This window comes from Rhipicephalus microplus, chromosome 3 (genome assembly GCF_043290135.1).
Source record: "Rhipicephalus microplus isolate Deutch F79 chromosome 3, USDA_Rmic, whole genome shotgun sequence".
Classification (NCBI taxonomy): Eukaryota; Metazoa; Arthropoda; class Arachnida; order Ixodida; family Ixodidae; genus Rhipicephalus; species Rhipicephalus microplus.
Genome location: NC_134702.1, coordinates 72,699,952 through 72,723,711, shown reverse-complemented (window position 1 = coordinate 72,723,711; position 23,760 = coordinate 72,699,952). Strand labels below are relative to the sequence as shown.

At 45.4% G+C, this 23,760-nt stretch overlaps 1 protein-coding gene and 24 non-coding genes across 25 annotated transcripts in view; all 25 read right to left on the bottom strand.

Moving 5' to 3' along the window:
- The window catches only part of LOC142803787 (uncharacterized), a 373,950-nt gene that overhangs the window by 97,433 nt on the left and 252,757 nt on the right, over positions 1-23,760 (bottom strand). The gene's annotated exons all lie outside the window — the stretch shown is intronic.
- TRNAY-GUA (transfer RNA tyrosine (anticodon GUA)) lies at positions 431-520 on the bottom strand. The gene is given in 2 exon segments: positions 431-466; positions 484-520. It is a non-coding gene; the product is annotated as a tRNA-Tyr (tRNA).
- Positions 827-916, bottom strand: TRNAY-GUA (transfer RNA tyrosine (anticodon GUA)). Its single transcript is given in 2 exon segments — positions 827-862; positions 880-916. It is a non-coding gene; the product is annotated as a tRNA-Tyr (tRNA).
- Positions 1,227-1,316, bottom strand: TRNAY-GUA (transfer RNA tyrosine (anticodon GUA)). Its single transcript is given in 2 exon segments — positions 1,227-1,262; positions 1,280-1,316. It is a non-coding gene; the product is annotated as a tRNA-Tyr (tRNA).
- TRNAY-GUA (transfer RNA tyrosine (anticodon GUA)) lies at positions 3,222-3,311 on the bottom strand. Its single transcript is given in 2 exon segments — positions 3,222-3,257; positions 3,275-3,311. It is a non-coding gene; the product is annotated as a tRNA-Tyr (tRNA).
- Positions 3,668-3,757, bottom strand: TRNAY-GUA (transfer RNA tyrosine (anticodon GUA)). The gene is given in 2 exon segments: positions 3,668-3,703; positions 3,721-3,757. It is a non-coding gene; the product is annotated as a tRNA-Tyr (tRNA).
- Positions 4,064-4,153, bottom strand: TRNAY-GUA (transfer RNA tyrosine (anticodon GUA)). The gene is given in 2 exon segments: positions 4,064-4,099; positions 4,117-4,153. It is a non-coding gene; the product is annotated as a tRNA-Tyr (tRNA).
- On the bottom strand, positions 4,904-4,993 carry TRNAY-GUA (transfer RNA tyrosine (anticodon GUA)). The gene is given in 2 exon segments: positions 4,904-4,939; positions 4,957-4,993. It is a non-coding gene; the product is annotated as a tRNA-Tyr (tRNA).
- Positions 5,302-5,391, bottom strand: TRNAY-GUA (transfer RNA tyrosine (anticodon GUA)). The gene is given in 2 exon segments: positions 5,302-5,337; positions 5,355-5,391. It is a non-coding gene; the product is annotated as a tRNA-Tyr (tRNA).
- Positions 9,048-9,137, bottom strand: TRNAY-GUA (transfer RNA tyrosine (anticodon GUA)). The gene is given in 2 exon segments: positions 9,048-9,083; positions 9,101-9,137. It is a non-coding gene; the product is annotated as a tRNA-Tyr (tRNA).
- On the bottom strand, positions 9,447-9,536 carry TRNAY-GUA (transfer RNA tyrosine (anticodon GUA)). The gene is given in 2 exon segments: positions 9,447-9,482; positions 9,500-9,536. It is a non-coding gene; the product is annotated as a tRNA-Tyr (tRNA).
- TRNAY-GUA (transfer RNA tyrosine (anticodon GUA)) lies at positions 11,041-11,130 on the bottom strand. Its single transcript is given in 2 exon segments — positions 11,041-11,076; positions 11,094-11,130. It is a non-coding gene; the product is annotated as a tRNA-Tyr (tRNA).
- On the bottom strand, positions 11,834-11,923 carry TRNAY-GUA (transfer RNA tyrosine (anticodon GUA)). Its single transcript is given in 2 exon segments — positions 11,834-11,869; positions 11,887-11,923. It is a non-coding gene; the product is annotated as a tRNA-Tyr (tRNA).
- Positions 12,234-12,323, bottom strand: TRNAY-GUA (transfer RNA tyrosine (anticodon GUA)). The gene is given in 2 exon segments: positions 12,234-12,269; positions 12,287-12,323. It is a non-coding gene; the product is annotated as a tRNA-Tyr (tRNA).
- TRNAY-GUA (transfer RNA tyrosine (anticodon GUA)) lies at positions 12,630-12,719 on the bottom strand. Its single transcript is given in 2 exon segments — positions 12,630-12,665; positions 12,683-12,719. It is a non-coding gene; the product is annotated as a tRNA-Tyr (tRNA).
- TRNAY-GUA (transfer RNA tyrosine (anticodon GUA)) lies at positions 13,076-13,164 on the bottom strand. Its single transcript is given in 2 exon segments — positions 13,076-13,111; positions 13,128-13,164. It is a non-coding gene; the product is annotated as a tRNA-Tyr (tRNA).
- TRNAY-GUA (transfer RNA tyrosine (anticodon GUA)) lies at positions 13,474-13,563 on the bottom strand. The gene is given in 2 exon segments: positions 13,474-13,509; positions 13,527-13,563. It is a non-coding gene; the product is annotated as a tRNA-Tyr (tRNA).
- On the bottom strand, positions 13,874-13,963 carry TRNAY-GUA (transfer RNA tyrosine (anticodon GUA)). The gene is given in 2 exon segments: positions 13,874-13,909; positions 13,927-13,963. It is a non-coding gene; the product is annotated as a tRNA-Tyr (tRNA).
- On the bottom strand, positions 14,672-14,761 carry TRNAY-GUA (transfer RNA tyrosine (anticodon GUA)). The gene is given in 2 exon segments: positions 14,672-14,707; positions 14,725-14,761. It is a non-coding gene; the product is annotated as a tRNA-Tyr (tRNA).
- TRNAY-GUA (transfer RNA tyrosine (anticodon GUA)) lies at positions 15,068-15,157 on the bottom strand. The gene is given in 2 exon segments: positions 15,068-15,103; positions 15,121-15,157. It is a non-coding gene; the product is annotated as a tRNA-Tyr (tRNA).
- Positions 17,062-17,151, bottom strand: TRNAY-GUA (transfer RNA tyrosine (anticodon GUA)). Its single transcript is given in 2 exon segments — positions 17,062-17,097; positions 17,115-17,151. It is a non-coding gene; the product is annotated as a tRNA-Tyr (tRNA).
- Positions 17,458-17,547, bottom strand: TRNAY-GUA (transfer RNA tyrosine (anticodon GUA)). The gene is given in 2 exon segments: positions 17,458-17,493; positions 17,511-17,547. It is a non-coding gene; the product is annotated as a tRNA-Tyr (tRNA).
- TRNAY-GUA (transfer RNA tyrosine (anticodon GUA)) lies at positions 18,652-18,741 on the bottom strand. Its single transcript is given in 2 exon segments — positions 18,652-18,687; positions 18,705-18,741. It is a non-coding gene; the product is annotated as a tRNA-Tyr (tRNA).
- On the bottom strand, positions 19,452-19,541 carry TRNAY-GUA (transfer RNA tyrosine (anticodon GUA)). Its single transcript is given in 2 exon segments — positions 19,452-19,487; positions 19,505-19,541. It is a non-coding gene; the product is annotated as a tRNA-Tyr (tRNA).
- On the bottom strand, positions 19,861-19,950 carry TRNAY-GUA (transfer RNA tyrosine (anticodon GUA)). The gene is given in 2 exon segments: positions 19,861-19,896; positions 19,914-19,950. It is a non-coding gene; the product is annotated as a tRNA-Tyr (tRNA).

The window sequence follows — 23,760 nt, the reverse complement described above, 5'->3', positions numbered from 1 at the left end:
AAAACATAAATACTACAACAAAGAGATTGCTCCGTTGAGCCGCATTCGAACCAGCGACCTATGGATGTCCGCAGTTCGAACCTCTACAGTCCACCGTTCTACCAACTGAGCAATCGACAGAAGATAGCAGTACTACGGCGCTGATTCATCCTTTATGCCGAAGGAATCGCAGGCAGTATAAAGGCTGACGATATAACGAGAACCATGAAGCTGCATGACATTTAATTACCTTCTCACGCGTATTTACCCCCTATGCTAGTAAAATGGCAACGTTTCTACAACCTTCCCAATCGTCTCGCATATAAACTTTGGGTGCCAGCACACTTTGTGACGCGTATGACATGTTTTAATTCACTTTATACTACACGGTGCTGCACATGTGGCAATAAATCACTAATTAAAACATAAAGAATACCACAAAAAAGCTTGCTCCATCGAGCCAGATTCGAACCAGCGACCTATGGATGTACGCAGTTAAAACCTATACAGTCCACTGCTCTACCAACTGAGCTATCGACGGCAGATGGCGGTACTACGACGCCGATTCATCCTTTATGCCCAAGGAATCGCAGGCAGTATAAAGGCTGACGATATAACGAGAACCATGAAGCTGCATGACATTTACTTACCCACTCACGCGTATTTACCCCTGATGCTAGTAAAACGGCGACGTTTCTGCAACCTTCCCAATCGTCTCGCGTATAAACTTTGGGTGCTAGCACACTTCGCGACGCGTATGACATGTTCTAATTCACTTTGTAGTTTATGGTGCTGCACATGTGGCAATAAATCACTAATTAAAACATTAAGAATAAAGAAAGCGTGCTCCGTCGAGCCGGATTCGAACCAGCGACCTATGGATATCCGCAGTTGGAACCTCTACAGTCCACCGCTCTACCAACTGAGCTATCGACGGAAGACGGCAGTACCAAGGCGCTGATTAATCCTTTATGCCGAAGGGATCGCAGGCAGTATTGAGGCTGACGAAATAACGAGAACCATGAAGGTGCATGACATTTAATTACCTTCTCACGCGTATTTACCCCCGATGGTAGTAAAATTGCGATGTTTCTACAACCTTCCCAATCGTCTCGCATATAAACTTTGGGTGCCAGCACACTTTGTGACGCGTATGACATGTTCTAATTCACTTTATACATTATGGTGCTGCACATGTGGCAATAAATCACTAAATAAAACATAAAGAATACTACAAAAAAGCTTGCTCCGTCAAGCCAGATTCGAACCAGCGACCTGTGAATGTACGCAGTTAAAACCTATACAGTCCACCGCTCTACCAACTGAGCTATCGACGGCAGATGGCGTTACTCCGGCGCTGATTCATCCTTTATGCCGAAGGAATCGCAGGCAGTATAAAGGCTGACGATATAACGAGAACCATGAAGCTGTATGACATTTACTTACCCACTCACGCGTACTTACCCCCGATGCTATTAAAATGGCGACGTTTCAATAACCTTCCCAATCGTCTCGCATAAAAAACTTTGGGTGGCAGCACACTTTGTGACGCGTATGACATGTTCTAAATCACTTCATACATTATGGTGCTGCACTTGTGGCAATAAATCACTAAATAAAACATAAAAAATACAACGAAAAGCTTGCTCGGTCAAGCCGGATTCAAACCAGCGACCTATGGATGTCCGCAATTGTAACCTCTACTGTCCACCGCTCTACCAACTGAGCTATCGACGGAAGATGGCGGTACTACGGTGCTGATTCATCCTTTATACCGAAGGAATCGCAGGCTGTATAGAGGCTGACGAAATAACGAGAACCATGAAGCTGCATGACATTTACTTACCCACTCACGCGTATTTACCCCCAATGCTAGTAAAATGGCGACGTTTCTGCAACCTTCTCAATCGTCTCGCATATAAACTTTGAGTGCCAGCACACTTTGTGATGGGTATGACATGTTCTAATTCACTTTATACATTATGGTGCTGCACATGTGGAAATTAATCACTAATTAAAACATAAAGAATAACACAAAAAAGCTTGCTCCGTCGAGCCGGATTCGAACCAGCGAGCTATGAATGTACGCAGTCAAAACATATACAGTCCACCGCTCTACCAACTGAGATATCGACGGCAGATGGCGGTGCTACTGCGCAGATTCATCCTTTATGCCGAAGGAATCGCAGGCAGTATAGAGGCTGACGAAATAACGAGAACCATGAAGCTGCATGGCATTTCGTCACCCACTCACGCGTATTTACCCCCGATGCTAGTAAAATGGCGACGTTTCAATAACCTTCCCAATCGTCTCGCATAAAAAACTTTGGGTGGCAGCACACTTTGTGACGCGTATGACACGTTGTAAATCACTTCATACATTATGGTGCTGCACTTGTGGCAATAAATCACTAAATAAAACATAAAAAATACAACGAAAAGCTTGCTCCGTCAAGCCGGATTCGAACCAGCGAGCTATGAATGTACGCAGTTAAAACATATACAGTCCACCGCTCTACCAACTGAGATATCGACGGCAGATGGCGGTGCTACTGCGCAGATTCATCCTTTATGCCGAAGAAATCGCAGGCAGTATAGAGGCTGACAAAATAACGAGAACCATGAAGCTGCATGACATTTTGTTACCCACTCACGCGTATTTACCACCGATGCAAGTAAAATGGCGACGTTTCTGCAACCTTCCCAATCGTCTCGCATATAAACTTTGGGTGCCAGTGCACTTTGCGTCGCGTATGACATGTTCTAGTTCACTTTGTATATTATGGTGCTGCACATGTGGCAGAAAATCACTAATTAAAACATAAAAACTACAACAAAGAGATTGCTCCGTCAAGCCGGATTCGAACCAGCGAGCTATAAATGTACGCAGTTAAAACATATACAGTCCACCGCTCTACCAACTGAGATATCGACGGCAGATGGCGGTGCTACTGCGCAGATTCATCCTTTATGCCAAAGAAATCGCAGGCAGTATAGAGGCTGACGAAATAACGAGAACCATGAAGCTGCACGACATTTTGTTACCCACTCACGCGTATTTACCACCGATGCAAGTAAAATGGCGACGTTTCTGCAACCTTCCCAATCGTCTCGCATATAAACTTTGGGTGCCAGCACACTTTGTGACGCGTATGACATGTTCTAATTCACTTTATACATTACGGTGCTGCACTTGTGGCAATAAATCACTAAATAAAACATAAAGAATAACAAAAGCTTGCTCCGTCGAGCCGTATTCGAACCAGCGACCTATGGATGTCCGCAGTTGGAACCTCTACAGTCCACCGCTCTACCAACTGAGCTATCGACGGAAGATGGCAGTACCATGGCGCTGATTCATCCTTGAGCTATCGACGGAAGATTGCGGTACCAAGGCGCTGATTCATCCTTTATGCCGAAGAGATCGCAGGCAGTATTGAGGCTGACGAAATAACGAGAACCACGAAGCTGCATGACATTTAATTACCTTCTCACGCGTATTTAACCCCGATGCTAGTAAAATGGCGACGTTTATACAACCTTCCCAATCGTCTAGCATATAAACTTTGGGTGCCAGCACACTTTGTAACGCGTATGACAAGTTTTAATTCAATTTATACATTATGGTGCTGCACATGTGGCAATAAATCACTAATTAAAACATAGATAATACCACAAAAAAGCTTGCTCCGTCGAGCCGGATTCAAACCAGCGACCTATGGATGTACGCAGTTGAAACCTATACAGTCCACCGCTCTACCAACTGAGCTATCGACGGCAGATGGCGGTACTACGACGCTGATTCATCCTTTATGCCGAAGGAATCGCCGGCAGTATAAAGGCTGACGATATAACGAGAACCATGAAGCTGCATGACATTTACTTACCCACTCACGCGTATTTACCCCTGATGCTAGTAAAACGGCGACGTTTCTGCAACCTTCCCAATCGTCTCGCATATAAACTTTGGGTGCCAGCACACTTCGCGATGCGTATGACATGTTCTAATTCACTTCATACATTATGGTGCTGCACTTGTGGCAATAAATCACTAAATAAAACATAAAGAATAACAAAAGCTTGCTCCGTCGAGCCGTATTCGAACCAGCGACCTATGGATGTCCGCAGTTGGAACCTCTACAGTCCACCGCTCTACCAACTGAGCTATCGACGGAAGATGGCAGTACCATGGCGCTGATTCATCCTTGAGCTATCGACGGAAGATTGCGGTACCAAGGCGCTGATTCATCCTTTATGCCGAAGGGATCGCAGGCAGTATTGAGGCTGACGAAATAACGAGAACCACGAAGCTGCATGACATTTAATTACCTTCTCACGCGTATTTACCCCCGATGCTAGTAAAATGGTGACGTTTCTACAACCTTTCCAATCGTCTCGCATATACACTTTGGGTGCCAGCACACTTTGTGTCGCATATGACATGCTTTATTCACTTTGTACGTTATGGTGCTGCACATGTGGCAATAAATCACTAATAAAACATGAAGAAAAAAACAAAAAAGATTGCTCCGTTGAGCCGGATTCGGACCAGCGACATATGGATGTCCGCAGTTCGAACCTCGACAGTCCACCATTCTACCAACTGAGCTATCGACGGAAGATGGCAGTACTACGGCGCTGATTCATCCTTTATGCCGAAAGAATCGCAGGCAGTATAAAGGCTGACAATATAACGAGAACCATGAAGCTGCATGACATTTAATTACCTTCTCACGCGTATTTACCCCCGATTGTAGTACAACGGTGACGTTTCTACAACCTTCCCAATCGTCTCGCATATAAACTTTGGGTGCCAGCACACTTCGCGACGCGTATGACAAGTTCTAATTCACTTTGTACATTATGGTGCTGCACATGTGGCAATAAATCACTAATTAAAACATAAAGAATAAAAAAAGCTTGCTCCGTCGAGCCGGATTCGAACCAGCGACCTATAGATGTCCGCAGTTGGAACCTCTACAGTCCACCGCTCTACCAACTGAGCTATCGACGGAAGATGGTGGTACTACGGTGCTGATTCATCCTTCATACCAAAGGAATCGCAGGCTGTATAAAGGCTGACGATATAACGAGAACCATGAAGCTGCATGACATTTACTTACCCACTCATGCGTATTTACCCCCGATGCTAGTAAAATGGCGACGTTTCAACAACCTTCCCAATCGTCTCGCATAAAAACTTTGGTGGCAGCACACTTTGTGACGCGTATGACATGTTCTAAATCACTTCATACATTATGGTGCCGCACTTGTGGCAATAAATCACTAAATATAACATAAAAAATTTAACAAAAAGCTTGCTCCGTTGAGCCGGATTCGAACCAGCGACCTATGGATGTCCGCAATTGTAACCTCTACAGTCCATCGCTCTACCAACTGAGCTTTCGACGGAAGATGGCGGTACTACGGTGCTGATTAATCCTTTATACCGAAGGAATCGCAGGCTGCATAGAGGCTGACGAAATAACGAGAACCATGAAGCTGCATGAAATTTACTTACCCACTCACGCGTATTTACCCCCAATGCTAGTAAAATGGCGACGTTTCTGCAACCTTCCCAATCGTCTCGCATATAAACTTTGGGTGCCAGCACACATTGTGACGCGTATGACATGTTCTAATTCACTTTATACATTATGGTGCTGCACATGTGGAAATTAATCACTTATTAAAACATAAAGAATAACACAAAAAAGCTTGCTCCGTCGAGCCGGATTCGAAACAGCGAGCTATGGATGTACGCAGTCAAAACCTTTACAGTCCACCGCTCTACCAACTGAGATATCGACGGCAGATGGCGGTGCTACTGCGCAGATTCATCCTTTATGCCGAAGGAATCGCAGGCAGTATAGAGGCTGACGAAATAACGAAAACCATGAAGCTGCATGACATTTTGTTACCCACTCACGCGTATTTACCCCCAATGCTAGTAAAATGGCGACGTTTCTGCAACCTTCCCAATCGTCTCGCATATAAACTTTGTGTGCCAGCAAACTTTGTGACGCGTATGACATGTTCTAATTCACTTTATACATTATGGTGCTGCACATGTGGAAATTAATCAATAATTGAAACATAAAGAATAACACAAAAAAGCTTGCTCCGTCGAGCCAGATTCGAACCAGCGAGCCATGGATGTACGCAGTCAAAACCTATACAGTCCACCGCTGTACAAACTGAGATATCCACGGCAGATGGCGGTGCTACTGCGCAGATTCATCCTTTATGCCGAAGGAATGGCAGGCAGTATAGAGGCTGACGAAATAACGAGAACCATGAAGCTGCATGACATTTTTTACCCACCCACGCGTATTTACCACCGATGCAACTAAAATGGCGACGTTTTTGCAACCTTCCCAATCGTCTCGCATATAAACTTTAGGTTCCATCGCTGTTTGCGTCGCGAATGACATGTTCTAATTCAGTTTGTATATTACGGTGCTGCACATGTGTCAAAAATCACTAATTAAAACATAAAGACTACAACAAAGAGATTGCTCCGTTGAGCCGCATTCGAACCAGCGACCTTTGGATGTCCGCAGTTCGAACCTCTACAGTCCACCGTTCTACCAACTGAGCTATCGACGGAAGATGGCAGTGCTACGCTGCACATGTGTCAAAAAATCACTAATTAAAACATAAAGACTACAACAAAGTAATTGCTCCGTTGAGCCGCATTCGAACCAGCGACCTATGGATGTCCGCAGTTCGAACCTCTACAGTCCACCGTTCTACCAACTGAGCTATCGACGGAAGACTGCAGTGCTACGGCGCTGATTCATCCTTTATGCCGAAGGGATCGCAGGCAGTATAAAGGCTGACAATATAACGAGAACCATTAGGCTGCGTGACATTTACTTAACCACTCACGCGTATTTAGCCTCGATGCTAGTAAAACTGCGACGTTTCTGCAACCTTCCCAATATTCTCGCATATAAACTTTGGGTGCCAACACACTTCGCGACGCGTATGACATGTTCTAATTCACTTGGTACATTATGGTGCGGCACATATTGCAATAAATCACTAATTAAAACATAAAGAATAAAAAAAGTTTGCTCCGTCAAGCCGGATTCGGACCAGCGACCTATAGATGTCCGCAGTTCGAACCTCGACAGTCCGCCATTCTACCAACTGAGCTATCGACGGAAGATGGCAGTACTACGGCGCTGATTCATCCTCTATGCCGAAAGAATCGCAGGCAGTATAAAGGCTGACGATATAACGAGAACCATGAAGCTGCATGACATTTAATTACCTTCTCACACGTATTTACCCCCGATGGTAGTAAAACGGTGACGTTTCTACAACCTTCCCAATCGTCTCGCATATAAACTTTGGGTGCCAGCACACATTGTGACGCGTATGACATGTTCTAATTCACTTTATACATTATGGTGCTGCACATGTGGAAATTAATCACTTATTAAAACATAAAGAATAACACAAAAAAGCTTGCTCCGTCGAGCCGGATTCGAAACAGTGAGCTACGGATGTACGCAGTCAAAACCTTTACAGTCCACCGCTCTACCAACTGAGATATCGACGGCAGATGGCGGTGCTACTGCGCAGATTCATCCTTTATGCCGAAGGAATTGCAGGCAGTATAGAGGCTGACGAAATAACGAGAACCATGAAGCTGCATGACATTTTGTTACCCACTCACGCGTATTTACCCCCAATGCTAGTAAAATGGTGACGTTTCTGCAACCTTCCCAATCGTCTCGCATATAAACTTTGTGTGCCAGCAAACTTTGTGACGCGTATGACATGTTCTAATTCACTTTATACATTATGGTGCTGCACATGTGGAAATTTGTCACTAATTGAAACATAAAGAATAACACAAAAAAGCTTGCTCCGTCGAGCCGGATTCGAACCAGCGAGCTATGGATGTACGCAGTCAAAACCTATACAGTCCACCGCTCTACCAACTGAGATATCCACGGCGGATGGCGGTGCTACTGCGCAGATTCATCCTTTATGCCGAAGGAATCGCAGGCAGTATAGAGGCTGACGAAATAACGAGAACCATAAAGCTGCATGACATTTAATTACCTTCTCACGCATATTTACTCCCGATGCTAGCAAAATGGCGACGTTTCTACAACCTTCCCAATCGTCTCGCATATAAACTTTGGGTGCCAGCACACTTTGTGTCGCGTATGACATGTTTTATTCACTTTGTACGTTATGGTGCTGCACATGTGTCAAAAAATCACTAATTAAAACATAAAGACTACAACAAAGAGATTGCTCCGTTGAGCCACATTCGAACCAGCGACCTATTGATGTCCGCAGTTCGAACCTCTACAGTCCACCGTTCTACCAACTGAGCTATCGACGGAAGATGGCAGTGCTACGGCGCTGATTCATCCTTTATGCCGAAGGGATCGAAGGCAGTATAAAGGCTGACAATATAACGAGAAGCATTAAGCTGCATGACATTTACTTAACCACTCACGCGTATTTACCCCGGATGCTAGTAAAACTGCGACGTTTCTGACCTTCCCAATTGTCTCGCATATAAACTTTGGGTGCCAGCACACTTCGCGACGCGTATGACATGTTCTAATTCACTTGATACATTATGGTGCTGCACATATGGCAATAAATCACTAATTAAAACATAAAGAATAAAAAAAGTTTGCTCCGTCAAGCCGGATTAACCAGCGACCTATGGACGTCTGCAATTGGAAGCTCTACAGTCCACCGCTCTTCCAACTGAGCTATCGACGGAAGATGGCAGTACCAAGGCGCTGATTCATCCTTTATGCCGAAGGGATCGCAGGCAGTATTGAGGCTGACGAAATAACAAGAACCATGAAGCTGCATGACATTTAATTACCTTCTCACGCGTATTTACCCCCGATGCTAGTAAAATGGCGACGTTTCTACAACCTTTCCAATCGTCTCGCATATAAACTTTGGGTGCCAGCACACTTTGTGTCGCGTATGACATGTTTTATTCACTTTGTACGTTATGGTGCTGCACATATGGCAATAAATCACTAATAAAACATGAAGAAAAAAACAAAAAAGATTGCTCCGTTGAGCCGGATTCGGACCAGCGACCTATGGATGTCCGCAGTTGGAACCTCTACAGTCCACCGCTCTACCAACTGAGCTATCGACGGAAGATGGCGGTACTACGGTGCTGAGTCATCCTTCATACCAAAGGAGTCGCAGGCTTTATAAAGGCTGACAATATAACGAGAACCATGAAGCTGCATGACATTTACTTACCCACTCACGCGTATTTACCCCCGATGCTAGTAAAATGGCGACGTTTCAACAACCTTCCCAATCGTCTCGCATAAAAACTTTGGGTGGCAGCACACTTTGTGACGCGTATGACATGTTCTAAATCACTTCATACATTATGGTGCCGCACTTGTGGCAATAAATCACTAAGTATAACATAAAAAATTTAACAAAAAGCTTGCTCCGTTGAGCCGGATTTGAACCAGCGACCTATGGATGTCCGCAATTGTAACCTCTACAGTCCATCGCTCTACCAACTGAGCTATCGACGGAAGATGGCGGTACTACGGTGCTGATTCATTCTTTATACCAAAGGAATCGCAGGCTGTATAGAGGCTGACGAAATAACGAGAACCATGAAGCTGCATGAAATTTACTTACCCACTCACGCGTATTTACCCCCAATGCTAGTAAAATGGCGACGTTTCTGCAACCTTCCCAATTGTCTCGCATATAAACTTTGGGTGCCAGCACACATTGTGACGCGTATGACATGTTCTAATTCACTTTATACATTATGGTGCTGCACGTGTGGAAATTAATCACTTATTAAAACATAAAGAATAACACAAAAAAGCTTGCTCCGTCGAGCCGGATTCGAAACAGCGAGCTATGGATGTACGCAGTCAAAACCTTTACAGTCCACCGCTCTACCAACTGAGATATCGACGGCAGATGGCGGTGCTACTGCGCAGATTCATCCTTTATGCCGAAGGAATTGCAGGCAGTATAGAGGCTGACGAAATAACGAGAACCATGAAGCTGCATGACATTTTGTTACCCACACACGCGTATTTACCCCCAATGCTAGTAAAATGGCGACGTTTCTGCAACCTTCCCAATCGTCTCGCATATAAACTTTGTGTGCCAGCAAACTTTGTGACGCGTATGACATGTTCTAATTCACTTTATACATTATGGTGGTGCACATGTGGAAATTAATCACTAATTGAAACATAAAGAATAACACAAAAAAGCTTGCTCCGTCGAGCCGGATTCGAACCAGCGAGCTATGGATGTACGCAGTCAAAACCTATACAGTCCACCGCTCTACCAACTGAGATATCCACGGCAGATGGCGGTGCTACTGCGCAGATTCATCCTTTATGCCGAAGGAATCGCAGGCAGTATAGAGGCTGACTAAATAACGAGAACCATGAAGCTGCATGACATTTTTTACCCACTCACGCGTATTTACCACCGATGCAACTAAAATGGCGACGTTTTTGCAACCTTCCCAATCGTCTCGCATATAAACTTTGGGTGCCATCGCTGTTTGCGTCGCGTATGACATGTTCTAATTCAGTTTTTATATTACGGTGCTGCACATGTGTCGAAAAATCACTAATTAAAACATAAAGGCTACAAGAAAGAGATTGCTCCGTTGAGCCGCATTCGAACCAGCGACCTATGGATGTCCGCAGTTCGAACCTCTACAGTCCACCGTTCTACCAACTGAGCTATCGACGGAAGATGGCAGTGCTACGGCGCTGATTCATCCTTTATGCCGAAGGGATCGCAGGCAGTATAAAGGCTGACAATATAACGAGAACCATTAAGCTGCATGACGTTTACATAACCACTCACGCGTATTTACCCCCGATGCTAGTAAAACTGCGACGTTTCTGCAACCTTCCCAATTGTCTCGCATATAAACTTTGGGTGCCAGCACACTTCGCGACGCGTATGACATGTTCTAATTCACTTGGTACATTATGGTGCTGCACATATGGCAATAAATCACTAATTAAAACATAAAGAATAAAAAAAGTTTGCTCCGTCAAGCCGGAGTTGAACCAGCGACCTATGGATGTCTGCAATTGGAAGCTCTACAGTCCACCGCTCTTCCAACTGAGCTATCGACGGAAGATGGCAGTACCAAGGCGCTGATTCATCCTTTATGCCGAAGGGATCGCAGGCAGTATTGAGGCTGACGAAATAACAAGAACTATGAAGCTGCATGACATTTAATTACCTTCTCACGCGTATTTACCCCCGATGCTAGCAAAATGGCGACGTTTCTACAACCTTCCCAATCGTCTCGCATATAAACTTTGGGTGCCAGCACACTTTGTGCCGCGTATGACATGTTTTATTCACTTTGTACGTTACGGTGCTGCACATGTGGCAATAAATCACTAATAAAACATGAAGAAAAAAACAAAAAAGATTGCTCCGTTGAGCCGGATTCGGACCAGCGACCTATGGATGTCCGCAGTTCGAACCTCGACAGTCCACCATTCTACCAACTGAGCTATCGACGGAAGATGGCAGTACTACGGCGCTGATTCATCCTCTATGCCGAAAAAATCGCAGGCAGTATAAAGGCTGACGATATAACGAGAACCATGAAGCTGCATGACATTTAATTACCTTCTCACGCGTATTTACCCCCGATGGTAGTAAAACGGTGACATTTCTACAACCTTCCCAATCGTCTCGCATATAAACTTTGGGTGCCAACACACTTCGCGACGCGTATGACAAGTTCTAATTCACTTTGTACATTATGGTGCTGCACATGTGGCAATAAATCACTAATTAAAACATAAAGAATAAAAAAGCTTGCTCTGTCGAACCGGATTCGAACCAGCGACCTATGGATGTCCGCAGTTGGAACCTCTACAGTCCACCGCTCTACCAACTGAGCTATCGACGGAAGATGGCGGTACTGCGGTGCTGATTCATCTTTCATACCAAAGGAATCGCAGGCTGTATAGAGGCTGATGAAATAACGAGAACCATGAAGCTGCATGACATTAACTTACCCCCTCACGCGTATTTACTCCCAATGCTAGTAAAATGGCGACGTTTCGGCAACCTTCCCAATCGTCTCGCATATAAACTTTGGGTGCCAGCACACTTTGTGACGCGTATGACATGTTCTAATTCACTTTATACATTATGGTGCTGCACATGTGGCAATAAATCACTAATTAAAACATAAAGAATACTACAAAAAAGCTTGCTCCGTCAAGCCAGATTCGAACCAGCGACCTATGGATGTACGCAGTTAAAACCTATACAGTCCACCGCTCTACCAACTGAGCTATCGACGGCAGATGGCGGTACTCCGGCGCTGATTCATCCTTTATTCCGAAGGAATCGCAGGCAGTATAAAGGCTGACGATATAACGAGAAGCATGAAGCTGCATGACATTTACTTACCCACTTACGCGTATTTACCCCCGATGCTAGTAAAATGGCGACGTTTCAATAACCTTCCTAATCGTCTCGCATACAAACTTTGGGTGCCAGCACAGTTCGCGACGCGTATGACATGTTCAAATTCACTTTGTACATTATGGTGCTGCACATGTGGCAATAAATCACTAATTAAAACATAAAGAATAACAAAAGCTTGCTCCGTCGAGCCGTATTCGAACCAGCGACCTATGGATGTCCGCAGTTGGAACCTCTACAGTCCACCGCTCAACCAACTGAGCTATTGACGGAAGATGGCAGTACCATGGCGCTGATTCAATTTTGAGCTATCGACGGAAGATGGCGGTACCAAGGCGCTGATTCATCCTTTATGCCGAAGAGATCGCAGGCAGTATAGAGGCTGACGAAATAACGAGAATCATGAAGCTGCATGACATTTTTTTACCTTCTCACGCGTATTTAACCCCGATGCTAGTAAAATGGCGACGTTTATACAACCTTCCCAATCGTCTAGCATATAAACTTTGGGTGCCAGCACACTTTGTGACGCGTATGACATGTTTTAATTCAATTTATACATTATGGTGCTGCACATGTGGCAATAAATCACTAATTAAAACATAAAGAATACCACAAAAAAGCTTGCTCCATCGAGCCGGATTCAAACCAGCGACCTATGGATGTACACAGTAAAACCTATACAGTCCACCGCTCTACCAACTGAGCTATCGACGGCAGATGGCGGTACTTCGACGCTGATTCATCCTTTATGCCGAAGGAATCGCAGGCAGTATAAAGGCTGACGATATAACGAGAACCATGAAGCTGCATGACATTTACTTACCCACTCACGCGTACTTACCCCTGATGCTAGTAAAACGGCGACGTTTCTGCAACCTTCCCAATCGTCTCGCATATAAACTTTGGGTGCCAGCACACTTCGCGATGCGTATGACATGTTCTAATTCACTTCATACATTATGGTGCTGCACTTGTGGCAATAAATCACTAAATAAAACATCAAAAATACAACAAAAAGCTTGCTCCGTCGAGCCGGATTCGAACCAGCGACCTATAATTATCCGCAATTGTAACCTCTACAGTCCACCGCTCTACCAACTGAGCTATCGACGGAAGGTGGCGGTACTACGGTGTTGATTCATCCTTTATACCGAAGGAGTCGCAGGCTGTATAGAGGCTGACGAAATAACGAGAACCATGAAGCTGCATGACATTTACTTACCCACTCACGCGTATTTACCCTCAATGCTAGTAAAATGGCGACGTTTCTGCAACCTTCTCAATCGTCTCGCATATAAACTTTGGGTGCCAGCACACTTTGTGACGGGTATGACATGTTCTAATTCACTTTATACATTATGGTGCTGCACATGTGGAAATTATTCACTAATTAAAACATAAAGAATAACACAAAAAAGCTTGCTCCGTCGAGCTGGATTCGAACCAGCGACCTATGGATGTACGCAGTTAAAACCTATACAGTCCACTGCTCTACCAACTGAGCTATCGACGGCAGATGGCGGTACTACGACGCTGATTCATCCTTTATGCCGAAGGAATCGCAGGCAGTATAGAGGCTGACGAAATACCGAAAACCATGAAGCTGCATGACATTTTGTTACCCACTCACGCGTATTTACCACCGATGCAAGTAAAATGGCGACGTTTCTGCAACCTTCCCAATCGTCTCGCATATAAACTTTGGGTGCGAGTGGACTTCGCGTCGCGTATGACATGTTCTAATTCACTTTGTATATTATGGTGCTGACATGTGGCCGAATATCACTAATTAAAACATAAAGACTACAACAAAGTGATTGCTTCGTTGAGCCGCATTCGAACCAGCGACCTATGGATGTCCGCAGTTCGAACCTCTACAGTCCACCATTCTACCAACTGAGCAGTCGACGGAAGATAGCAGTACTACGGCGCTCATTCATCCTTTATGCCGAAGGAATCGCAGGCAGTATAAAGGCTGACGATATAACGAGAACCATGAAGCTGCATGACATTTAATTACCTTCTCACGCGTATTTACCCCCGATGCTAGTAAAATGGCAACGTTTCTACAACCTTCCCAATCGTCTCGTATATAAACTTTGGGTGCCAGCACACTTTGTGACGCGTATGACATGTTTTAATTCACTTTATACTATACGGTGCTGCACATGTGGCAATTATTCACTAATTAAAACATAAAGAATACCACAAAATAGCTTGCTCCGTCGAGCCGGATTTGAACCAGCGACCTATGGATGTACGCAGTTAAAACCTATACAGTCCACTGCTCTACCAACTGAGCTATCGACGGCAGATGGCGGTACTGCGGTGCTGATTCATCTTTCATACCAAAGGAATCGCAGGCTGTATAGAGGCTGATGAAATAACGAGAACCATGAAGCTGCATGACATTAACTTACCCCCTCACGCGTATTTACTCCCAATGCTAGTAAAATGGCGACGTTTCGGCAACCTTCCCAATCGTCTCGCATATAAACTTTGGGTGCCAGCACACTTTGTGACGCGTATGACATGTTCTAATTCACTTTGTAGTTTATGGTGCTGCACATGTGGCAATAAATCACTAATTAAAACATTAAGAATAAAAAAAGCGTGCTCCGTCGAGCCGGATTCGAACCAGCGACCTATGGATATCCGCAGTTGGAACCTCTACAGTCCACCGCTCTACCAACTGAGCTATCGACGGAAGACGGCGGTACCAAGGCGCTGATTCATCCTTTATGCCGAAGGGATCGCAGGCAGTATAAAGGCTGACGATATAACGAGAACCATGAAGCTGCATGACATTTAATTACCTTCTCACGCGTATTTACCCCCGATGCTAGTAAAATGGCAACGTTTCTACAACCTTCCCAATCGTCTCGCATATAAACTTTGGGTGCCAGCACACTTTGTGACGTGTATGACATGTTCTAATTCACTTTATACATTAAGGTGCTGCACATGTGGCAATAAATCACTAATTAAAACATAAAGAATAAAAAAGCTTGCTCCGTCGAGCCGGATTAGAACCAGCGAACTATGGATGTATGCAGTTAAAACCTATACAGTCCACCGCTCTACCAACTGAGCAATCGACGGCAGATGGCGGTACTCCGGCGCTGATTCATCCTTTATGCCGAAGGAATCACAGGCAGTATAAAGGCTGACGATGTAACGAGAACCATGAAGCTGCATGACATTTACTTACCCACTCACGCGTATTTACCCCCGATACTAGTAAAATGGCGACGTTTCAATAACCTTCCCAATCGTCTCGCATATAATCTTTGGGTGCCAGCACACTTTATGACGGGTATGACATGTTCTAATTCACTTTATACATTATGGTGCTGCACATGTGGAAAATAATCACTAATTAAAACATAAAGAATAACACAAAAAAGCTTGCTCCGTCGAGCTGGATTCGAACCAGCGAGCTATGAATGTACGCAGTCAAAACATATACAGTCCACCGCTCTACCAACTGAGATATTGACGGCAGATGGCGGTGCTACTGCGCAGATTCATCCTTTATGCCGAAGGAATCGCAGGCAGTATAGAGGCTGACGAAATACCGAAAACCATGAAGCTGCATGACATTTTGTTACCCACTCACGCGTATTTACCACCGATGCAAGTAAAATGGCGACGTTTCTGCAACCTTCCCAATCGTCTCGCATATAAACTTTGGGTGCCAGTGCACTTTGCGTCGCGTATGACATGTTCTAATTCACTTTGTATATTATGGTGCTGCACATGTGGCAGAATATCACTAATTAAAACATAAAGACTACAACAAAGTGATTGCTCCGTTGAGCCGCATTCGAACGAGCGACCTATGGATGTCCGCAGTTCGAACCTCTACAGTCCACCATTCTACCAACTGAGCAATCGACGGAAGATAGCAGTACTACGGCGCTGATTCATCCTTTATGCCGAAGGAATCGCAGGCAGTATAAAGGCTGACGATATAACGAGAACCATGAAGCTGCATGACATTTAATTACCTTCTCACGCGTATTTACCCCCGATGCTAGTAAAATGGCAACGTTTCTACAACCTTCCCAATCGTCTCGTATATAAACTTTGGGTGCCAGCACACTTTGTGACGCGTATGACATGTTCTAATTCACTTTATACATTATGGTGCTGCACATGTGGCAATAAATCACTAATTAAAACATAAAGAATACTACAAAAAAGCTTGCTCCGTCAAGCCAGATTCGAACCAGCGACCTATGGATGTCCGCAGTTCGAACCTCTACAGTCCACCATTCTACCAACTGAGCAATCGACGGAAGATAGCAGTACTACGGCGCTGATTCATCCTTTATGCCGAAGGAATCGCAGGCAGTATAAAGGCTGACGATATAACGAGAACCATGAAGCTGCATGACATTTAATTACCTTCTCACGCGTATTTACTCCCGATGCTAGTAAAATGGCAACGTTTCTACAACCTTCCCAATCGTCTCGTATATAAACTTTGGGTGCCAGCACACTTTGTGACGCGTATGACATGTTCTAATTCACTTTATACATTATGGTGCTGCACATGTGGCAATAAATCACTAATTAAAACATAAAGAATACTACAAAAAAGCTTGCTCCGTCAAGCCAGATTCGAACCAGCGACCTATGGATGTACGCAGTTAAAACCTATACAGTCCACCGCTCTACCAAGTGAGCTATCGACGGAAGATGGCGGTACTACAGTGTTGATTCATCCTTTATACCGAAGGAATCGCAGGCTCTATAGAGGCTGACGAAATGACGAGAACCATGAAGCTGCATGACATTTACTTACCCACTCACGCGTATTTACCCCCAATGCTAGTAAAATGGCGACGTTTCTGCAACCTTCCCAATCGTCTCGCATATAAACTTTGGGTGCCAGTGCACTTTGCGTCGCGTATGACATGTTCTAATTCACTTTGTAGTTTATGGTGCTGCACATGTGGCAATAAATCACTAATTAAAACATTAAGAATAAAAAAAGCGTGCTCCGTCGAGCCGGATTCGAACCAGCGACCTATGGATATCCGCAGTTGGAACCTCTACAGTCCACCGCTCTACCAACTGAGCTATCGACGGAAGACGGCGGTACCAAGGCGCTGATTCATCCTTTATGCCGAATTGATCGCAGGCAGTATTGAGGCTGACGAAATAACGAGAACCATGAAGGTGCATGACATTTAATTACCTTCTCACGCGTATTTACCCCCGATGCTAGTAAAATGGCGACGTTTGTACAACCTTCCCATTCGTCTCGCATATAAACTTTGGGTGCCAGCACACTTTGTGACGCGTATGACATGTTCTAATTCACTTTATACATTATGGTGCTGCACATGTGGCAATAAATCACTAATTAAAACATAAAGACTACAACAAAGAGATTGCTCCGTTGAGCCGCATTCGAACCAGCGATCTATGGATGTCGGCAGTTCGAACCTCTACAGTCCATCGTTCTACCAACTGAGCTATCGACGGAAGATAGCAGTACTACGGCGATGATTCATCCTTTATGCCGAAGGAATCGCAGGCAGTATAAAGGCTGACGATATAACGAGAACCATGAAGCTGCATGACATTTAATTACCTTCTCACGCGTATTTACCCCCGATGCTAGTAAAATGGCAACGTTTCTACAACCTTCCCAATCGTCTCGCATATAAACTTTGGTTGCCAGCACACTTTGTGACGTGTATGACATGTTCTAATTCACTTTATACTTTATGGTGCTGCACATGTGGCAATAAATCACTAATTAAAACATAAAGAATAAAAAAAGCTTGCTCCGTCGAGCCGGATTAGAACCAGCGAACTATCGATGTACGCAGTTAAAACCTATACAGTCCACCGCTCTACCAACTGAGCAATCGACGGCAGATGGCGGTACTCCGGCGCTGATTCATCCTTTATGCCGAAGGAATCACAGGCAGTATAAAGGCTGACGATGTAACGAGAACCATGAAGCTGCATGACATTTACTTACGCACTCACGCGTATTTACCCCGATACTAGTAAAATGGCGTCGTTTCAATAACCTTCCCAATCGTCTCGCATAAAAAACTTTGGGTGGCAGCACACTTTGTGACGCGTATGACATGTTCTAAATCACTTCATACATTATGGTGCTGCACTTGTGGCAATAAATCACTAAATAAAACATAAAAAATACAATGAAAAGCTTGCTCCGTCAAGCCGGATTCGAACCAGCGACCTATGGATGTCCGCAATGGTAACCTCTACAGTCCACCGCTCTACCAACTGAGCTATCGACGGAAGATGGCCGTACTACGGTGCTGATTCATCCTTTATACCGAAGGAATCGCAGGCTGTATAGAGGCTGACGAAATAACGAGAACCATGAAGCTGCATGACATTTACTTACCCACTCACGCGTATTTACCCTCAATGCTAGTAAAATGGCGACGTTTCTGCAACCTTCTCAATCGTCTCGCATATAAACTTTGGGTGCCAGCACACTTTATGACGGGTATGACATGTTCTAATTCACTTTATACATTATGGTGCTGCACATGTGGAAAATAATCACTAATTAAAACATAAAGAATAACACAAAAAAGCTTGCTCCGTCGAGCCGGATTCGAACCAGCGAGCTATGAATGTACGCAGTCAAAACATATACAGTCCTCCGCTCTACCAACTGAGATATCGACGGCAGATGGCGGTGCTACTGCGCAGATTCATCCTTTATGCCGAAGGAATCGCAGGCAGTATAGAGGCTGACGAAATACCGAAAATCATGAAGCTGCATGACATTTTGTTACCCACTCACGCGTATTTACCACCGATGCAAGTAAAATGGCGACGTTTATACAACCTTTCCAATCGTCTCGCATATAAACTTTGGGTGCCAGCACACTTTGTGACGCGTATGACATGTTTTAATTCACTTTATACATTATGGTGCTGCACATGTGGCAATAAATCACTAATTAAAACATAAAGAATACCACAAAAAAGCTTGCTCCGTCGAGCCGGATTCAAACCAGCGACCTATGGATGTACGCAGTTAAAACCTTTACAGTCCACCGCTCTACCAACTGAGCTATCGACGGCAGATGGCGGTACTACGACGCTTATTCATCCTTTATGCCGAAAAAATCGCAGGCAGTATAAAGCCTGACGATATAACGAGAACCATGAAGCTGCATGACATTTACTTACCCACTCTACCCACTCACGCGTATTTACCCCTGATGCTAGTAAAACGGCGACGTTTCTGCAACCTTCCCAATCGTCTCGCATATGAACTTTGGGTGCCAGCACACTTCGCGACGCGTATGACATGTTCTAATTCACTTTGTACGTTATGGTGCTGCACATGTGGCAATAAATCACTAATTAAAACATAAAGAATACTACAAAAAAGCTTGCTCCGTCAAGCCAGATTCGAACCAGCGACCTATGGATGTACGACGGTAAAACCTATACAGTCCACCGCTCTACCAACTGAGCTATCGACGGCAGATGGCGGTACTCCGGCGCTGATTCATCCTTTATGCCGAAGGAATCGCAGGCAGTATAAAGGCTGACGATATAACGAGAACCATGAAGCTGCATGGCATTTACTTACCCACTCACGCGTATTTACCCCCGATGCTAGTAAAATGGTGACGTTTCAATAACCTTCCCAATCGTGTCGCATATAAACTTTGGGTGCCAGTGCACTTTGCGTCGCGTATGACATGTTCTAATTCACTTTGTATATTATGGTGCTGCACATGTGGCAGAAAATCACTAATTAAAACATAAAGACTACAACAAAGAGATTGCTCCGTTGAGCCGCATTCGAACCAGCGATTTATGGATGTCGGCAGTTCGAACCTCTACAGTCCACCGTTCTACCAACTGAGCTATAGACGGAAGATAGCAGTACTACGGCGCTGATTCATCCTTTATGTCGAAGGAATCGCAGGCAGTATAAAGGCTGACGATATAACGAGAACCATGAAGCTGCATGACATTTAATTACCTTCTCACGCGCATTTACCCCCGATGCTAGTAAAATGGACGTTTCTACAACCTTCCCAATCGTCTCGCATATAAACTTTGGGTGCCAGCACACTTTGTGACGTGCATGACATATTCTAATTCATTTTATATATTATGGTGCTGCACATGTGGCAATAAATCACTAATTAAAACATAAAGAATAAAAAAGCTTGCTCCGTCGAGCCGGATTAGAACCAGCGAACTATGGATGTACACAGTTAAAACCTATACATTCCACCGCTCTACCAACTGAGCAATCGACGGCAGATTGCGGTACTCCGGCGCTGATTCATCCTTTATGCCGAAGGAATCACAGGCAGTATAAAGGCTGACGATGTAACGAGAACCATGAAGCTGCATGACATTTACTTACCCACTCACGCGTATTTACCCCCGATACTAGTAAAATGGCGACGTTTCAATAACCTTCCCAATCGTCTCGCATAAAAAACTTTGGGTGGCAGCACACTTTGTGACGCGTATGACATGTTCTAAATCACTTCATACTGTCACGTTAAAGAGACAGGAGACGTTTTTAAGGCGTCCTCACAAAAGTCCGAAGAGCGGTCGGCTCAGCGCAGCCAAAAACAGAACAATGGCACGAGGGGAACTGCCACTTCGTCTGCCTCTTTTGCGCTGGCAGATCAAGCGCGCGGCACTGCCCCTCCTCCCTGAAGAGCATCGCCTCGATGCTAAACGAAGCGTGTATCGTAAAAAAAAAAAAAACATTGTCACAGTGTGTGGTACGGTTTTAACCGCACCACGTGCACAATCTCGGGTCGTAGCTGTCGGCGTCGGGGTGGTTGGCTTCCGTCCGGAAGGACTTCGTAATTGACGTCGCTCACTTGTCGTAGCACTTTGTACGGGCCAAAATACCGACTGAGAAGCTTCTCAGAGAGACCTTTGCAGCGCACAGGGGTCCAAACCAACACCTGGTCACCTGGTTTATAATCGACTTGTCTGTGGCAGCGGTTGTAGCGCTGTGCATCGACGCCTTGTTGTTTCTTGATGTTTACGCGGGCTAGTTGACGTGCTTCCTCGGCTCGTTGCACGAAACACTCAGCATCTTCGTCGAGATTCTCGATGTTGTCAATGTCGCATGGGAGCATTGCGTCCAACATCGTCTGAACGTCCCGACCGTATAGAAGACGAAACGGAGTGAATCGTGTGGTCTCTTGCGTAGCGGTGTTATACGCGAATGTTACGTAAGGCAGTATTTCATCCCACGTCTTGTGCTGTACGTCTATGTACATAGACAGCATATCAGTCATCGTTTTGTTAAGCCGCTCGGTCAGTCCATTTGTCTGAGGGTGATACGCTGTTGTCTTGCGATGCGTGGAGTAACTTAACTGAAAAACTTGTTCAAGGAGCCTTGCTGTAAACGCTGTTCCTCGGTCTGTGATGACACAGGATGGAGCACCGTGGCGTAATACAATTCTCTCGATGAAAAACTGAGCAACTTCACAAGCCGTGCTTTTAGGAAGCGCCTTAGTTTCAGCATAGCGGGTTAGATAATCTGTAGCGACGATTATCCACTTGTTGCCGGAAGATGACAAGGGAAACGGACCCAGGAGGTCCATGCCGACTTGATCGAAGGGTGTTCTGGGTGGCTCGATAGGGTGAAGTAATCCCGCAGGCTTAACAGATGGGGATTTTCGGCGCTGGCATTCGCGGCAGGCTTGAACGTACTGTTTAACGCAAGCGGCAAGTTTCGGCCAGTAGTAAGACTTTCGTACCCTAGCGATGGTTCGGGTGATGCCCAGATGGCCCGATGGAGGCTCGTTGTGGCAGGCAAATAGAATTTCCTCACGCAGCTCTGCGGGGACGACCAACAGGTAAGTTTTGTTGCTGGCGGCTGCGTTCTTCTTGTACAACACGCCCTGTCGTAAGCAGAAAGATGACAATCCGCGAGTTATATGCTGGGGCAGTGATACGTTGCGGCCCTCTAGATGTTCAATGATAGGTCGCAATTGAGCATCTGCTCGCTGCCGTAAAGCCAAGTCTGTTACGCTTACGGAGCCAAGGAAAGGGCAGTCCTCTTCGAAGCTCTGAGCGGCAGGCTCAACTGGCGCGCGTGACAACGTGTCCGCATCTTCGTGTGCACGACCGGACTTGTACACGATAGTGACGTCGTACTCCTGCAGACGTAGGCTCCACCTTGCCAGTCGTCCGGAGGGGTCTCTGAGGTTCGCAAGCCAGCACAGCGAGTGATGATCCGTCACTACTCTGAATGGACGGCCGTAAAGGTAAGGTCGAAACTTAGCAATTGCCCACACGACAGCAAGGCACTCCTTCTCCGTGGTACTGTAGTTTGACTCCGGGCGTGTTAGGGTTCGGCTTGCGTAGGCGATAACCTTTTCAATTCCCTCCTGCCGTTGGACGAGTACCGCGCCCAGACCGACGTTACTGGCGTCGGTATGAATTTCTGTTTCGGCTTCCTCGTCGAAATGTCCAAGAACAGGTGGTGATGCCAGGCGAAGCCGAAGCTCTGTGAATGCTGATTCTTGTTCAGCACTCCAAACGAACGGCGTATCGTCTCTAGTGAGTCTAGTTAATGGTTCGGCAATTTTCGAAAAATTGCCTATAAAGCGCCGGTAGTACGCGCATAGACCAAGAAACCGCCGCACACTTTTCTTATCGGCAGGAGTCGGGAAGGCTGCGACAGCGGCGGTTTTCTCAGGGTCAGGACGGACGCCTTCTGCGCTTACGACATGTCCAAGGAACTTTAGTTCTTCGTAACCGAAATGGCATTTTTGCGGCTTTAACGTAAGGTTAGCCGTCCGAATCGCCTCAAGTACTTGTCGTAGTCGCTTCAGATGTTCGGAGAAGCTGGTTGAAAACACGACCACATCATCCAAGTACACAAGGCAGCTTTGCCATTTTAAGTCAGTCAACACAGTGTCCATCATGCGTTGGAAGGTAGCTGGCGCAGAGCAGAGTCCGAACGGTAGCACCCGAAATTCGTAGAGGCCATCCGGCGTGACAAAGGCGGTTTTTTCGCGGTCGCGCTCATCAACCTCAATTTGCCAGTAGCCACTCTTTAAATCCAGGGAAGAAAAATACTTCGCTCGTCGTAGTCGGTCAAGCGAGTCATCAATACGCGGCAGCGGATAAACATCTTTTTTTGTGACGTTGTTGAGCTTTCTGTAATCTACACAGAAGCGAAGCGTACCGTCCTTCTTCTTAACCAGAACGACCGGTGAGGACCAGGGACTGTTCGAAGGCTGGATAACGCCGTCGTCGATCATTTCTTTCACTTGCTGCTTGATAGCTGCGCGTTCT